Source organism: Idiotropiscis lumnitzeri, chromosome 14, assembly GCF_059441095.1.
Source record: "Idiotropiscis lumnitzeri isolate Australia: NSW breed Sydney's pygmy pipehorse chromosome 14, RoL_Ilum_1.0, whole genome shotgun sequence".
NCBI classification, from domain to species: domain Eukaryota; kingdom Metazoa; phylum Chordata; class Actinopteri; order Syngnathiformes; family Syngnathidae; genus Idiotropiscis; species Idiotropiscis lumnitzeri.
In genome coordinates this window covers 2,164,991-2,181,891 of record NC_142404.1, presented here as the reverse complement: position 1 = coordinate 2,181,891, position 16,901 = coordinate 2,164,991, and the positions used below count along the sequence as shown (strand labels likewise).

At 41.5% G+C, this 16,901-nt stretch overlaps 1 protein-coding gene across 3 annotated transcripts in view; it reads left to right on the top strand.

Annotated features, from left to right (window-relative positions):
• The window catches only part of LOC148323127 (kalirin-like), a 192,797-nt gene that overhangs the window by 131,703 nt on the left and 44,193 nt on the right, over positions 1 to 16,901 (top strand). The window lies entirely within an intron of this gene.

Genomic DNA, 16,901 nt, shown 5'->3' with positions numbered 1-16,901 from the left:
GCCACAAGCCATTGATGGCAACACCCGACAATAAAACATTACATACCGAGGTCGTTAGAATATACTAATTTACAGTGCTAAAAAAATATTGGAAAAAATAGGTTAACAATTGTGTTTTGCTGAGCATTGTTATTTCCAAGTTTTATGATATGCACCACGCTCGAGATTTCTCTCTCTCCCTCTTTATTGTGCTTACTAGATAAGCAAAACAAACGTTTTTTATTCAGGTTAAATAAAAACAAAATAAAAAAATCAATTCAAGTGATGATTTTAGTTTTCTTTGGAACGGTGCATTTTCTCAATTACCGTATTTTCGCAGGTGCATTTCCTCAATTACAGTCATAGGCAGCGCATCACCTGTTTGAGGGTGCTATTTCTGTCTTTGAAGCACACACTGGGCGCGCCTAGCTTAGCTCAGCTGCTTTTAGCATAGCAATAGCTCGGCTGCTCGCGCTGACTCAGCCCATGGCAATTCACTTTGCCTCAATACCATAAGCAATCGCCACATTTCAAAGACAGTTGCCATGATACCATTAACAATCGCTATCATTAACAATGACTCTAACCAATAATAGGTATCATGGCAATAGTCTACAAGACTACGTCAGGGGAGGGACTTCACTGGTCACCACACTCCTTAGAGTCACGGTTTCAAAAAAAAAAAAAAAAAAAAAACTCAGCATACAAGCAAACAATGAAACAAAGAAATAAGATTAACACAAAACATGTATCTCTCATGCCATCAATATACCAAAAAGAAATAAAAATAACACAAAATGATCTAGCAATGGCTTCTTGGGAGCCATTAGAGCAATGCCTTCTGGGAGCCACTCAGACTCAGCCAAATCACATGGCTGTTTAGAGAGATTTGCATGGCTGTTTAGAGAGATGTGCTGTTATGCTTTGGGCTTTTTGTCTGTTGTCTAAACCTGGGACGTTTCTTGCTTGCAATAACATAAATGATAAGACAGACTACAACATTGTGGACAGCTGCCCTTTTGTCCAGCTTTCTCCCACACCATCACCCAAACACCATAGTCACATAATGTATAGTCATGGTCACTTTGAAGCATAGATGCCTCACACTTTGTCCAGCAGGGTGTGCTAACATGCACTCCGAACAGCCCAATGAGTAAAAGGGTTGATGATCGCGAGTGATACTTTGTCCATATAATGAGCGCAGTCGCCTTACAAGGCGCTGTGTTAGTTTAGGGGAAGATTTGGGACTTTTAAGTGCGCCTTATGACTGCGAAAATACGGTATATTAATGTGATTTCAGTCCTTTCTATATTAAAAAAATTATTCGTGCTCATGAATCCTGAAATATGTTTACAAGTATTTATTGGTAGTTTCATGATAATAGTGGAACTTGGCATCGTGTATAGTTTTTGGTTCCATTCAAAACATTTAGACGCTTGAGCTAAACATCGATACGTATTTCGTTTGTGGATTGGTGCCGCATCACACTTGTGCAATGAGACTAGCGTGGCTGCAATTCAGAAAAATAAATGAATAAAATATGAAATTGAATCGAAATCGGGAACTAAAAATCGAATCAGGGCTTGAATTAATCGTTACATCCCTAGTGAGGACAGATTTTGTGATTTATTCTGTTTTGACTTAAACCAACAAAAGCGTTTCATCAGAAAACAAAATCTAAAGGGGCGGGAGTAACATCTCTAAATCTGGATTTACCATAAAACCCATTAGTATCATGCACCTGTGTATCATAAGACCCGACCCCCAAAGAAGAAGAAAAAAAAAATCTCCCTTAATTTTTTTCTATACTTGTGTACAATACGGTCCTCCGATTTGATCGTATCAGAGTGAATAATCTGAAAGAATAAAGATTCAAAATATACCAATAAAAAGTAAATGATTTTAATTCCAGGTAAAAAACTATCCTCTTTTCCCATAATTATGATGTCAGGTCATTCTATGTTTGTTTTTAAAAATCTTTGAGTTACGCACTTTTAGTTATTTTAATGAGCTATTTTTTATTTATTTACTTTTCTTTTAAATCTCTTTAATTCTCTGAGTCATTTTAAATGTTCTACTTTTAATTGCAGCATGTATCTATTATTTATGTATTTATTTATTTATATCTATATTTTTACAATACCTAGTTACAGCCTGAGCACTAGTAAATGTCTAAACAAATTAAGGTTCCTGTATAATAACCTAAAAAATCATCATAGATTACTCTGTAAGCGTGTCAATTGCAAGGAAGTAATAGGAAGTAAGAGTGTGACGAGTTGAGTTAATGTTTTGTTTCTGACAGTCCAACTTGGCCTTCCTTGAAATGGCTCGCACGTGTTCTCATGAATCAAATGCATTCAGTGAAGCACAGCAACCATCTGTTGGACGTAAGACTGTTGGACACGCAGAGCAGCAGAAGAGTGCTGTTCCCGCCACGCATGCTCCAGCTGTTTGTTCATTAAGCGAGCGAGGGAGGGAGTCAGTGAGCATGAGGGCGTGTTTGTGAGGCCAAAAGTGGTCGCTGGTAATAGAAGGCGAGTAACGACGAGGAGCACTGGACATGCCAAAGTGGATGAGATTTAAACTGTTCAAAGAGAGCAGCACAGTGAGTACATGCGCTGGCGCAACTTAAATCTGCAGGCTAGAACGTCACTGGTAGGCAAAGTATTGTAACTGCAGGCTGAACCGGTGCTATTTGACTTCATTGCTCTTATTGAACTGGAAGTGACAAAAAGTTATTGTTGAATAAATTGATTAATTTGGGATTTAGGGAACCTCACTTCAAATAGTTTAAGAAATGGATAATTGTCGTGTACAAAAATGTGCTTTTAATTTTTTTTTCGTATGATCACGTTTTAATCATACGTTTACTGTTTAATCATCGTAGACTAATTTCCATAATTTGTGGATACACTTTGTGCAAACTAGTTTTTCTATATTTGCAGCAATAAAATGAGTGAAATAATCCTTTCGAAAGTTTTGTGTTAAAAAAGTGTTTCCAGTGGCAGCATTTTTAATCAATTAAAAAAAAAAATTAATCATTAATTCCCTAGTTTAACGTGGATCATATCGCTGTGTTGATATTCACTTAGCGTGACGTAAAAATGCACGACTGGTGGGACGGCGTCATGCGTGTGCGTGTCTGTGTGTGGGTGCGTGCGTCTGTGTGCGTGAGTGCGTGCGTGTGTGTGTGTGCGTGCGTGCGTGTGCGGGGATGCGTGTGCGTGTGTGTATGTTTGAGGGGGAGATTAAAGGTTAAACAGGGCGTGTGAGTGCACGCGCCTGGCAGGACAAGCGCAGAGACAGGAAGCGGGCCATTAGCCACAGCCGCTGCAAGACGTCTTGAGTGAAATCTGAGCATCCAGACACGTTTGCATTTGTGTTCGTCCATTTTTGCAGCAAACCTTTTGACATGATGAAACAATAAAAGGTGAAATATCAAAAACCTTACTGAAGGTGGGGCAAACGTTTTGGTGATAGTCAGGATAAAGGTGCATCTACTCTAAATGTGTTTGTCTGTTCTGTACATTATTTTTAGGAATGTACATCTTCCCTGGCTTTTTGAAATATATATCCATGCACAATGACGTATTAAAATCTCAATAAATGACGAGCAAATGCTAATTGCTAGTCACCCATTCTGACAAGCATGTTACTCAATACAGTGGCATATTGAATTACAACAGCCACAATTTATGAGTTTCACCTATGCCAAAGCATGAGTAAAGTGGAAAAAAAATCGCCGGTGCACTTTCAGACGTTTATTGATTGATGCAAACAGTTAGATGCATTAAGGCAAAATGAAAACAGCTCCAAAAGTTGCATACAGACAAGTAGATTAACCTGGCATATTCCTTATGAGCTTCATTCGGCCACGCGCCTTAAAGGCACAGAGAAACAATAATTTTTCTTTCTTCGAAAAATTTACATGATGAGCAATAATGAGCATCACAAAAATATACGAATACAATAGATCTATTTAGAGTCCCTGTAAATTCAAAAAAATCTGAATTTCTGAAAAAAAAATTTGAATTTGACACATCACAGAAGAATATTGTTAACAACCTTGCTGAGTTTCAATGCGTAAAAAAAATAAATCGGCAGCTAAATGAATTGAGGCTTCTAAATCATGAATAATCAGGCCATTCTCTTGAGCACTGTGGGTGTGTCCACTGGATGTACTTGAACTTCACCACAGTGTATAGTCAGCAGTCTAAATTCTTGCTCATGGCTATATATTTGAGTTGCGGAAGTATATTTGTTTAAATACTATGGTGGGCGGCACTGTGCCCGACTGGTTAGCACGATGGCCTCACAGTAAGACACAGTAGAGGTCATGAGTTCGAATCCGGCTCCGGCCTTCCTGTGTGCAGTCTGCATGTTCTCCCCATTTCTGCGTGGGTTTCCTCTGGATACTCCGGTTTCCTCCCACATTCCAAAAAACATGCATGGCAGGTTGATTGGACACTCTAAATTGTCCCTAGTTATGAGTGTGAGCGCAGATGGTTGTTCGTCTCTGTGTGCCCTGCGATTGGCTGGCAACCAGTTCAGGATGTCCCCTGCCTACTGCCCGAAGATAGCTGGGATAGGCTCCAGCACCCCCCGCGACCCTAGTGAGGAGAAGCAGTACAGATAATGGATTAAATCCTATGGTGGCTGGAATATATCCATCTGAGTGGTTGCAGAGCTTTCTACACTAGCCACTAGACATCTTGGGAGCTATCGGGCTTCCAGAGGCTCATCAGAGCTGATATCACGGATGTCCAATTCATATCTCCATTGCTTGGCATTGTATCAATGTGCAGATCCACAGAAGACATACGCTTAAGCCAAAGATGACCGTTTATTCTGCTCAATCATTCAGCCTTTTGCTCCCACGAAATAATTTGACATTTCAGCGTATATTTCCAGCTAGTTACATTACCCACAATGCTTTGCAACACAAAATACATAACACTTGAGAATAAAAATAACTACAGCGTTCTGGAAATTGTGGCATCCAGGGCATTTTAGGCATAGTTAGCGAGCTAAAATCAAGCTATACTTGTAAAAACTACTCAGTGGGGAAATGGTGACTCATGACTATTTCATACTTGCATCAGCTCATTCTGCTGCGTCGTGACTGGATATAAGTCCAAATAACGGTCATGAGTTAATCTGCATTAAAAAGTCTTTCATTTAACTCATTAACATTAATTTTGACTGCCCTAATATACATCTCTGTACATTTAGTTGTAAGCACCACACTCTGGCAGTGTTGGTTTGCAAGGCCCTGTGGTAACTTAAGCAGTGTTTTGTTCTGCAATGATGTGTTAAAAACTTGCTGCTAATATGGTACAGTTTTTAATTTTTGAAGTAATTAAAACTGAGTTAACTGAGTTAAAATATTTAATCACGTTAATTTCTTTGAAAATGGATCCTGAGTTAACACTTTAATTTTGATATATATATATATATATATATATATATACATCCATCCATCCATCCATCTTCTGTACTGCTTCTCCTCTCACTAGGGTCGCGGGGGGTGCTGGAGCCCATCCCAGCTACCTTTGGGCAGTAGGCAGGGGACACCCTGCCTGAACTGGTTGCCAGCCAATCGCAGGGCACACAGAGACGAACAACTATCCGCGCTCACACTATACACCTCTTTTGACTGCCTCATTAATTGCAATTTAAATAAGCAATATCATCTTCAAAAACAAAACATGTTCAATCTCATTATGGCGCATGTTCATATTTATTGACTCGGCTATATTTTAGTTATCAAGTGGGGCTGGAGCCATCAATCACCAAAACGTGGTTGTTGACAGGTCGACATTTGCCATATTTAGTACATGTGAAGGTGACTTTAAACATTTGCATTGTTCTGACTTGAGATTTACCACACACAGCTGTATAAAAATAAATGTTGATGAAAATGTTTCTCCCTGTTGAGCTGTTTTCTCAGCATCGTTGCCTCTGTGGTTTCCATAGCCTCGTTTTCGTTTTCTTCTGTTGCCGTTATGTTGGAGTTCTGATATACAGTCAGTTTTGTTCACACTGAGTATCTTTTTCTCTTTTTTGTCATATTTATTTTTCCAGCTGAAGTTAAGCCTTCATGTGTTGCGAGTGTGTGTTTGTAGCAAGGTGGACACAACAAAACGGACAGAGGCAAAGATCAAACAAAATAGGGATTTATTTAACAAAGGGAGCAGGTCAGACGTGATTAAGAAAAAACACAAGAAAAAAAAAACTACACGAAACAAAACGAGCCGCAGTGCGCCAAATAAACTAAGGTGAATGGGTGGAACACGAGAAGCTAGCCGCAAAAAACAGGACTAACCAAAACAGAGAAAAACAAAGTGAATACTCTAAAGACAAAAAGAAAAACTCAGCCACACAGAAACACTAATAGTCTCTCTCTGGCTTGACTTTGCGAACAAAGATTTAATGAAGGGGGTTTCCGACGTTGACTGCAGGCACGCTCGTGCCTGACGAGGCCAATGTGCGATAGGCAGGTGCGACTACAGTGGCTGCAGTCGTATGTCACGTCAGGTACGACTGCTGTGGCTTCGCGATTTTTCCTCTTGTGGCGTTCATCCCTCAGGTTATTCTTGCGGGTATCCACGAAGGAGGAGGCAGCCTGATGGATAATGTGGCGCCAGGTGTCACGGTCAGCAGCAAGGGTAGATCATTGACAGTGGTCAATGTGGCAGGTGTTGAGGGACTTCTTTAGAGAGTCTTTGTAACTTCTTTGGTGCCCCTCTGTCACGGTGGGCATTGGAAAGCTCGCCATATAGGACTGTCTTGGGTAGGCGATGGTCGTCCATTCTGGAGACATGTCCTGCCCAGCGTAGCTGTGACTTCAGCAGCATGGCCTCAATACTGGTGATCTCTGCTTGTTCAAGGACCTCAACATTTGTGACGTAGTCACTCCAGTGAATGTTGAGGATAATGCGGAGACAGCGCTGATAGAAACACTCCAAGAGTTGCAGGTGGTGACGGTATGTTACCCATGACTCAGAGCCGTACAGTAGGTTGGTGACTACAACGGCTCTGTACATGCTGACCTTAGTGCCCTTTTTCAGATGCTTGTTTTTCCAGACTCTGTTGTACAGTCTGCCAAAGGTGCTGTTTGACTTGGCCAGCCTGTTGTCTACTTCCTTATCAATCTTGGCGTCTGATGTGAATATACACCCCAGGTAGGTGAACTGGTGAACTGTCTTCAGCACAGTCTTGCCAATGGTGATGCAAGGCGGGCGATACTCTTCTCGAGGTGCAGGCTGGTGGAGGACTTCCATCTTTTTCAAGCTGACCTAGAGTCCGAAGAGCTGGGCCGCTTCTGCAAAGCAGGATTTCAGGCGCTGCAAGGCTCTTTTGGTATGTGCAATGAGGGCAGCGTCGTCGGCAAAAAGAAGGTCTCGAAATAGCTTCTCACGAGTCTTTTTGTGGGCCTGCAGTCTCCTGAGGTTGAATAGACTGCCGTCGAGACGATAGCAAATGTAGACAGCATCGTCGTCGTCACGGTCTTCAATAGCCTGCAAGATCATCACACTGAAGAAGATGCTGAACAGAGTAGGTGCTCGGACGCAACCCTGTTTCACGCCGTTAGCGATAGGGAAGGGTTCAGAGAGGTCACTGTTTAACCAAACTTGGCCATGTTGGTCTTCATGCAGCTGGATGACCATACTGAGGAACTTTGGGGGGCAGCCGAGGCGCTCCATGATTATCCAAAGACCCTTTTTGCACACCGACACTTTTCTTGGAGCTGTCGAAGGACGAAAACCAAGTCTGATGTACCCCGGTTTGCTCTGAAGCCACACTGGGTTTCTGGGAGGTGGTCTTCTGTGATAAGCACTAGCCTGTTCAGGACCATTCAAGCAAAGATTTTCCTGCACTGGTGAGCGGAGTGACCCCCCAGTAATTTGAGCCGTCAGACCTTTCCCCATTGTTCTTGAATGGGGTAATAATGATTGCGTCGCGTTGGTCTCTTGGCAGTTTGCCCTGCTCCCAACAACAGACAAGGAGTTCGTGGAGCTTGCTGTGTAAGATAAGATAAGATAAGATGTCCTTTATTAGTCACACAATGGGGAAATTTGAGGTGTTACAGCAGCAAAGATATAGATCACACAGAGTCGGCGGCGTAATGTAGCCGTTAATGTGTAGCATTAGCAGCAGACATTCATAAAAAGCATGCAAATATACACAGTATAAACGTATCTAAGTGTAAGGAAACACTCCTTATTCCTGTCCATTATACACAGGGGGAAACGCTGTAATGATAAAATCTACTGAATGATTGAAAATACTGCAATCATAAAAATATTGCAATGATAAAAGTACTGTAATGGTAAGAGTACTGAAATGATAGAAAAGTACTGCATGATAGAAAATACTGCAATGATAAAAGTACTGTAATGGTAAAAAGTACTGCAATGATAAAATATACTGCAATGGTAAAAGTACTGTAATAGTAAAAGTACTGCAACGATAGAAAAATACTGCAATGATAAAAGTACTGCAATGATAAAAGTACTGTAATAGTGAACATCCTGCAATGGTAGAAATGCTGCAGTGATAGAAGTACTGTTATAAGAACACTGTAATGGTAAACAAAATACATCATTGGTCAATATTTAAGTACCCAATTGGCTGAAAGTACAGTAGTAGTATATATTGCATCCTAGGACTGCACAATTGCACTAGTGCCCTCCCGTTTGTAGGCCTGACCCAATGTTCTTGTTAAAAAGTCTGACAGCAGTCGGCAGGAAGGAGCGGCGAAATCTCTCTTTGGTACAGCGAGGGTGTAACAGTCTATCACTGAAGGAGCTGTGGAGTGTTCTCAGAATGCCATTGAGTGGGTGGGCTGGGTTGTCCAGCATTGATGACAGTTTTGCCATCATCCTCCTGCCCCCCACTGAGTCCACAGAGTCTAGGGAGCAGCCCAGGACAGAGCTGTAGCGGTTGGCCTCCACTTTTCCATAACTGAAGTGGAATTCCATCAACTCCTAATGCCTTGCCACTCTTCAACAGTTCTTTGGCTTTTGTAAGTTCTTGAATAGAAGGCGGTTCATCCAGTTCCTCTTTGACTGGCAGTTGAGTGATGCGGAATAATGCTGAGTCCAGGACAACTCGATCAGCAGTGAAGAGTGCCTGGAAGTGCTCAGACCAACGGCTCAGGATGCATGTCTGGTCATTTAGGAGTGTTTGTCCATCTGCACTGCGCAAGGGACTCTGAGCCTGATGTATGGGGCCATACGCTGCCTTGAGGGCTTCATAGAAGCCTCTGAAGTCACCAGCTGTTGTTTCCAAGCTTGGCCTGTAAGCGTGTCTGTAAGTTAACCTTTTAAAATTTTCTTGTGGGGCAATTTTCTTGTGCATCATGAGTTTGCAGCGCACTAGACGATGATCTGTATGACATTCTGCACTGGGCATCACTCTAGTGTGCAGGATGTCTTTGAGGTCTCGTTGACGCAGTAGACGTAATCAATGAGGTACCAGTGTTTAGACCGAGGATGCATCCAGGTTGTCTTCAGACTGTCCTTTTGCTGGAAGATGGTGTTAGTGATGACAGGTTGTTGCTCCATGCAGAACTCCGGCAGCAAGCGCCCGTTGTTGTTGCAGTTTCCAACACCGTGTTTGCCAAGTACTCCATTCCAGTCAACTGTGTCTTGGCCCACTCTAGCTTTGAAGTTGCAGAGTTTTTGTCTGCAGGGGTGCTGCCAGAGTAAAATTTGTCTTTTTCTGCATGCTCAGCTTGAAGAGTTGGAGCATACACACTGAAAAGCGTTGCATACTGCTTGTTCTCCAGAGGGAGGCGCATGGACATGATGTGGTCGGAATGAGCAGATGGCAGGTTTTCCAGCTTGGATGCGATCGAGGTTCTGACCATGAGGCCAACGCCAGCGATACGCCTTTCTGTCGCATGTTTCCCTGACCAGAAGAGTGTATCCAGCGCCTTGCTCCTGTAGGCTGTCTTCCTCTGAGGACCGAACTTCACTGAGGGCAGCAATGTCAATATCGAGCCTGGACAGTTCATGCGCAATCAGAGCAGAGCGACGTTCAGTTCGGCTGCTGCCAGTTTGGTCAAGCATGGTTCTGATGTTCCAGCATGCCAGTTTTAGTGTTTGCACCCTTGCAGGTGGGTGCGTAACTTACTTTCTTTGTTGTTGTTCTACCGCATGGGAAGATGCCCGTTGATCACGGCTGGCCAACTGGGGGTATGAGAGGCAAGCTTTGGTTGGGTCACCTTTTCTAGGCCCCTCTCCATGTGGAGCAAGCAGTGCTGTCCCTCGATAGGGCTGCTTGGTCGTTCAGGGTGCTGCCGAGTGATGATGACGTCTCTGGGTCAACATACGGCGACCAATATGCTGAACCGCCTGCATGCAGGATTGGGACTGCGGCTTCCAGTGACATCTTCCACCTGTCATTTTCGCCCCTTTCCTGTCGCTACAGGTCTTGGTAAAGACAGTGGCGTCATGAACGTGGGAATGTTCTTCGAGCCTGCACAATGGAGTTTTAAGGTGGAGTACAATGTGCGCCATCTGTCATGGCCAAGCAAGCTGGGACGGTGACAGTGAGGTCCTCTGGTCGTAGGTTTTATATCAGGCTGTCCTTGTCCTAGATGAATGGCCTATCAAGGCTATCGAGTTTCATCTACCCTGGTTTAGTTTTGCTGGATGGCCGCTATTGGCTCACCCTAGCCGGCGCCCTTGGAGATGTGCGCTGGAGACTCCACTCATTCCACCCGTTCCAAAGACTGAAAGAAAAAACAAATAGATCTTTAAAAAAGCTGGACCACAACATCGTGTGTTATAATTGATCCCAATGACTCCTTTCTATCATCTGTTTTTCTATTTTTTTTTTTTTTTTACTTTTACAAAAGGTATTTTTATATGATTGACAAAAATAACAAATACAATATCTTCTGTGTTTTGTTGTTGGAAGATAGAAGAAGATAGACTGCTGATTAAGAAAAATACATTTATGCCAAACCAACACATTACCCTGCACCATAGAGCATTAGCGAATCGATTATCGTCTGGCCGCTTTAATCCGACAATATTGGCTTTGTTTAAATCAGCATAATTAGTTGAATTCTTATTTAGTATCTTTTTTAAAGTCAATAAATTTTTTTACACATTCTAACATGAAACAAATATAATGATATTCAAACATTTTGAGAAATTGCTCGATTTGTGCCACTTTTTCTCTCCTTTGTAAACCTTAAGAAATACCAAAGCATTGTACTTTTTTTTTTTTTATTAAGCAGAATTTTATTCGCCCGTATATCAGACTCAGCTCCGGCTTAAAAAAAAATCCAAATCAGCTAGGCCCTTTTTTATAGAAGCCTGAAGAAAATCTCTCTAAGCAAAGTCATAGTTAGGAGGGCTTGCTTGATACCACGTTTTTTTATTCAGACGGATACCAGAAGGAGTATTAGTACTCTGTACTAATAGTATTAGTATTAGTACTCTGAGGCCACATCGATACAGAGTGCTGATATGTGTTGTACTTTTGATATATAAAATTACATTTAACACAATGACAAAAAATTGTCAACAAAGACTTTTCTTTCTGATGATGATGATGATTCTCTGATGAATCAAACTGTGCAAAGTAATGCTGAGAAGGACTTAGTCGATGTCAGATTTTTTGGCCTTAAAATCAGGTTGGTATCGCCCCTATAGATACTAGTATCCATTGTTAGAACAATGGCCAATCGTGGTAAAGGCGAACTGATAGTGATGATATATTTCTCAAAAAACAATTCAGACAACATAACCATGCACAGTATAGGTCATGTAGTGCACAGGAACTCTGTTTTGTGAAAAAGTCAATATTTAATGACCTTAAGCACGCATGCTGAGAAAAGCATTAACAAATTGGCTTTTTTGTGAGCGAACATAGCTTATTAGCATTGGAGTGAATAAGGAGTGCAGATCACTTAGTCGCTTCCTTCTTGTCCTCTTTAACATGCTCCGATTGCTGCGCTTACTTGGCCTCAATCACGCTTTTTTTCCCCTCGCAATAAAACCCTCACAAAGTGAAAGACTTGCTGTGTCAGCAGTAATGTGAAACTTGAGGGATGCAAACAGGATTCATGCCCCACCACATCTGGTCACGTGACTGTCTAATGGCAGCTGTGGTGATGGCTTAACATGGGCTGTCCTGCAGTGTGAGGTCATAGCGGGAAAAACACGTCATGGCTGGCGCTGCTTACCCAGACCATCCCATGCGTTTTGGAAATCCCCCTCCAATGTGTCACAGAGAGCTGATTCATTCATTCATATGCTGGTTGCTTTTGCTGATAAACAAAACTCCTTTAGCAGCAAACCCAATACATCAGGCAACAACACAAGCATGTGTGGTGGTGGTAATTCAAAGGCTTTACTGTCCAGCGAGCAACAAGCGCAATAAATAAATTCAATAGTGTGATTGTGCGGCAAGCAATTTCATTCACAGTGCTGCTGTCACGCTGCATCCTCGGAGCATATGACCCTCACAAGCCGGCGGCGCGCTCACGTGTGCTTCCTGTTGTGTGCAATCACATGACTGATAACAACAAGGAACGCCCACCGACAAACAGACGTTTAATCAGACTTGAAGCTGAAAAGCAAATAGACAATAATCCTTGAATGTTGATAAGGACTGAATGATTCTGAAACAATAATCGAATGGCAATTGCACCTAAGTTTATTACTTTTAGTGCATTATAACATTTAAATGCTTCAACTTTGACAGCACTTTAAAGTCTCAAATTTCCCCCAATACAAACGAGGCGCCTTGTCATGCAACGTGCCTATTCTATAGACGGAACAACTCTATCAACCATGGAGCCTGTCCCTTTGGGGCATGACAGAGTGTATGTTAGCACACTCTGCTGGCCATCTATGCTACAAATTCAGTGTGACAAATACATTATGTCATTATCCACACCGCTTATCCTGTATAGGGTCGCGGGAGGGTGCTGGAGCCTATCCCAGCTGACTACGGGCGAAAGGCGCACTACACCCTGAACTGGTCACCAGCCAGTCACAGGGCAGACATAGACATCGTCACAGAGTGGGAACTGAACCCACGCTGCCCACACACAACTCAGGCGAGTGTACCACTACACCATCAGTGACTACAAATACATTATGTGAATGTTTTTTCGGTGACGGAGCAAGAGAGAGCTGGACAAAAGGGCAGCTGTCCACAATGTCGTCGTAGTCTGTCTTATCAATCATGTTATTACAAGCAAGAAACAAAACATGTTTGGACAACAGACTGCAAAAAAAAAACAACAAAAAAAAACACCACTCACATCTCTCTAGCCTGATAAGGCTGATAAGATCCCAGAATCCCTCAGTCAGATAATCTCCCAGAATTCCTCAGTGTGCTAATCTCCCAGAATGCCTCAGTACTGTTTTTGTGTTATTTTTATTTCTTTTGGTGATACGAATTACAGAAGAGATGCATGTTTTGAGTTAATTTTATTTCTTTGTTTCATTATTTGCTTGTGTGCTGTTCAGAGATATTTATGGTTTTGATTTGAAACCATGACTCTAAGGAGTGTGGTGACCTCCCCTGACATAGTCAATTAGATGTGTTGCCATGACATCCCTGATCTGTCTGTGCTGAAGTACTGCAACTGATAACCATTTGCATGCAGCGGGCCAGGTCAGCATGCACGGGCCAGCATGCTAGCACGTGCAGGTGCTGTGCCCAGTCTAAGTATTAAATATAGAAATAGCACCCTCAACTTGTGCTGTGCCCCTTTGATTCAGCGCGTCCTTTGGCTGTAAGCAAAAAATAAACCAAATAAAAGCTTGAAAATCGAAAAATTCCAGGTGTAACACACTTGTTGGGACACTCATAAATCAAGGCTCCATTGTACTTTGTAAATTAAGTTTCAATATTCAGCATATAAAAGATGCTTTGGTTGCTTCAATCAATCACAGTGCCGTAAGTCAAGACACCTGCTTTGTCTCGTTGTTTTCATCAGCTATAAAGTAACCTGCAGCTGTGGAGTAGCCAGGCTGGCTGTTGCTATGCAACCTTAAGCCTGGTTAAGAGTGCTTGCCTGTGCACATTGACAAGCGCACTTACACACACCCAAACTGACATTTTTAAAGCCAAAGCAAATGGTCTGCGTCCTTACTGTGTTTTTAGGCAGTATCTAAAAAGTAAATATTAGTTTTGCACCTAGTTTGGTGTGTTTGCAGTGAGACAAGTCTCCTGCTACATGCACCGTATGTGACTCTGCAAGAACTCCAACACTGAAAGGCCTTTTCTTTTCTTATTTTCAAGAAGCACATGTTTGGCTGTGTTGCTTGAACACGGAGGACTCATTTCCTGTGGCAACATTGATGTTAATCATTACTTGGGGCGCTAAGGTGACACTTTGGTCCACAAGAACATTGGAAGTTGTTGCTAATTTACACCACTTCTGGGTCAAAAATTGTTTTTCAGAATTGCAAAACAGCAGGAAGAGCTGCAGTATACAGGCTGTAGAAATGTAATCCATTTCAGTCACAAAATTGATCAGTTAAAGTAGTGAACGTCTCACCAATCACTATTATAGCATATAAAAGGAGAGTAACAAATTACCAAAATGTGATGAAATTTATCAAATGAGTTCAGTTCGGTCTCTGTTGTGTGTTTTTCTATATTTAACTTAAGTGTGCGTACCAGCAAACTTTTCCTCATGTGTATGCATTGCTTGTCAGTGTAAAGTTGCACCCAGGGTTATTATAGTTTTGGAATTTTAATTATAGTTAGTTTTTATTTGGTTTTGTGTTTTGTTTTTTTACATGTACGGTACTTAGTTTTAATTAGTTTTCAGGGCAAGTTTGTTAGTTTTTATTAGGTTTTTTTGTTGTTGTTTTTTTTTGTTTTGTTTTTTTTTGTTTTGCATGTGTTCTCGATAAAATGAAGACCATTGTAAGTATTGTGCAGTGAACATTTAAAATTATTTTTCTAAATTTTGAGAATAAGCATACAGTTTACACTTTTAACAGTCCACAGACTTTGAATCAGAATAAATGCAGTGTATACATCTTTTAAAGTGAGATGCAGGGTACAGTTTTAACAGTCCACAGACTTTGAATCACAAATGCAGTGTACGTATACCGCTTTTAAAGTTAGATGCAGGCATGCACCCTAATTGCAATAAATCTAGGATGACCTGTTTACCCAGTTGCCAACCTCTCAGGTTGATTTGTGGGTTGAATTACTGTTAAGTATCAAACCTGGGGGTACGGTGTACCATATTTTTCTACGCCTTATATGTTTTTTCACATGAAGCAAAAAAGAAAATCACTTTTTACCAAGCGTTGCGTTTTGTACTGAGTTAAATGTCAGGAGCAGGTGAGCCATTAAAGCTAACGCCACACACAAACTGGTCTCTGAGGTGCGACGTATTTTGCTGGCTCATTTTTATTGGCTGCTGCTTGATGATGTCACTTCTGTGTGACAAACATTAAGAGGACTAGAACTCCCAGATAACAGTTCGACCTTCTCCACTTCCAGGAAATGGCCTTGATGTTAATATAAAAAAAATACTTTTAAAAATCAACCCCAAAGACTCGTGTATTGAATTAATTGCCGAAGATGACAATGAAGTACATTTTCTCTACAATTATAGTTAATTTTGTAAACATAAAATGGAGTTTCAGTAGGTTTTCATTTTTCTAAGTCATTTGGTTTTTATTTTATTTCATTCATGAAAATATGTTTTCAATTTTAGTTTTAGTTGTTTGCAGAGTTGGGAACTTGACCCTTTTTTGCCAGTCAGTCCCCCGTCCTCCGGCCATGATCTGGCGCACCTACCGCAAGTAGGTTCATCACACGCATGAGGGCCGCTTTGTGGGCCGGATTTAAAATCAACCTTCGGCCTTTGTTAATCAAACCCTTTTTTAAAATTAGTCACCCCCTCACCCCTGCCCCAAAATGGGCGAACGGAGGGCTAGAACATTCCGCCCCCGGGACGGACTGGCCATCTCTGGGTATTTCAATTATTTTGATTTACTAAAATAACCTTGGTGACAACACAACTAGAATGTCAGTCATTGGAGTGAAGATCTTTGTCAAGGCCCAAAAATAGTCAACGTCATTTATTTTAGTTGTAAATCAACAATTACTATGCAATACCTTGGGGTCTTCCATCAGTCGTAGGCAATCTACACAGGGAAACGGCTCAGTGAGTGTTAATGACTTGCATGTCAAGTCAGTTTTATGTACAACTACACAAACAATGCAATTTTCTTGGTGGACTATATGTGGGACTGTGTGCCCGGCAATCACAGGGCAAATATGAATGAGACCTATTGTGGGAATCAACCCCAAACCAACTTAACTCCAGTATGTGAGTCACTACACTATCAGTAACGCTTTCAGTCCCAGTTCGCTGTTTGACAGACAGAACACAACCTTCCTTGGTTGCCAGTCAATCACAGTGAGATTCTAAATGGGGCATTGAGTTTGACTCAATGGCTATTTTACGTGAACAAAATGTATTTTTCCAGAGTTTGGATTCAAATTATGATCAGTCGTACTGTTTTCATGGACACTAAAAATTATTGATCCAATTTTGACTTCATGCATCACACTTTCGATCGTAACAAATTATTTTCACGTGCAGATTGAGCAAATATACTGGAAATAGTAGTAGAACAAGCCTTAGTAACTTTGGTGTCAACAAAACATCCATTCATCCATTATCTGTACCGCTTGTCCTCACAAGTTTGGAAAAAGTATTTTCATGCACGCCAATTGGATTATCAAACTGTATCAACCACCCCTCTCTTTCAGAATAAAATTGTGATCGGAACAGGCTTGATCTGGTCAGAGTATTCCAAATGGGGTGTGTACATGTAGAATTTGATTCCAATCAGGCTTTTAATCCGAATAAATGTGTCCATGTAATTGTAGTCAATGATGACTTGGTGTGAATC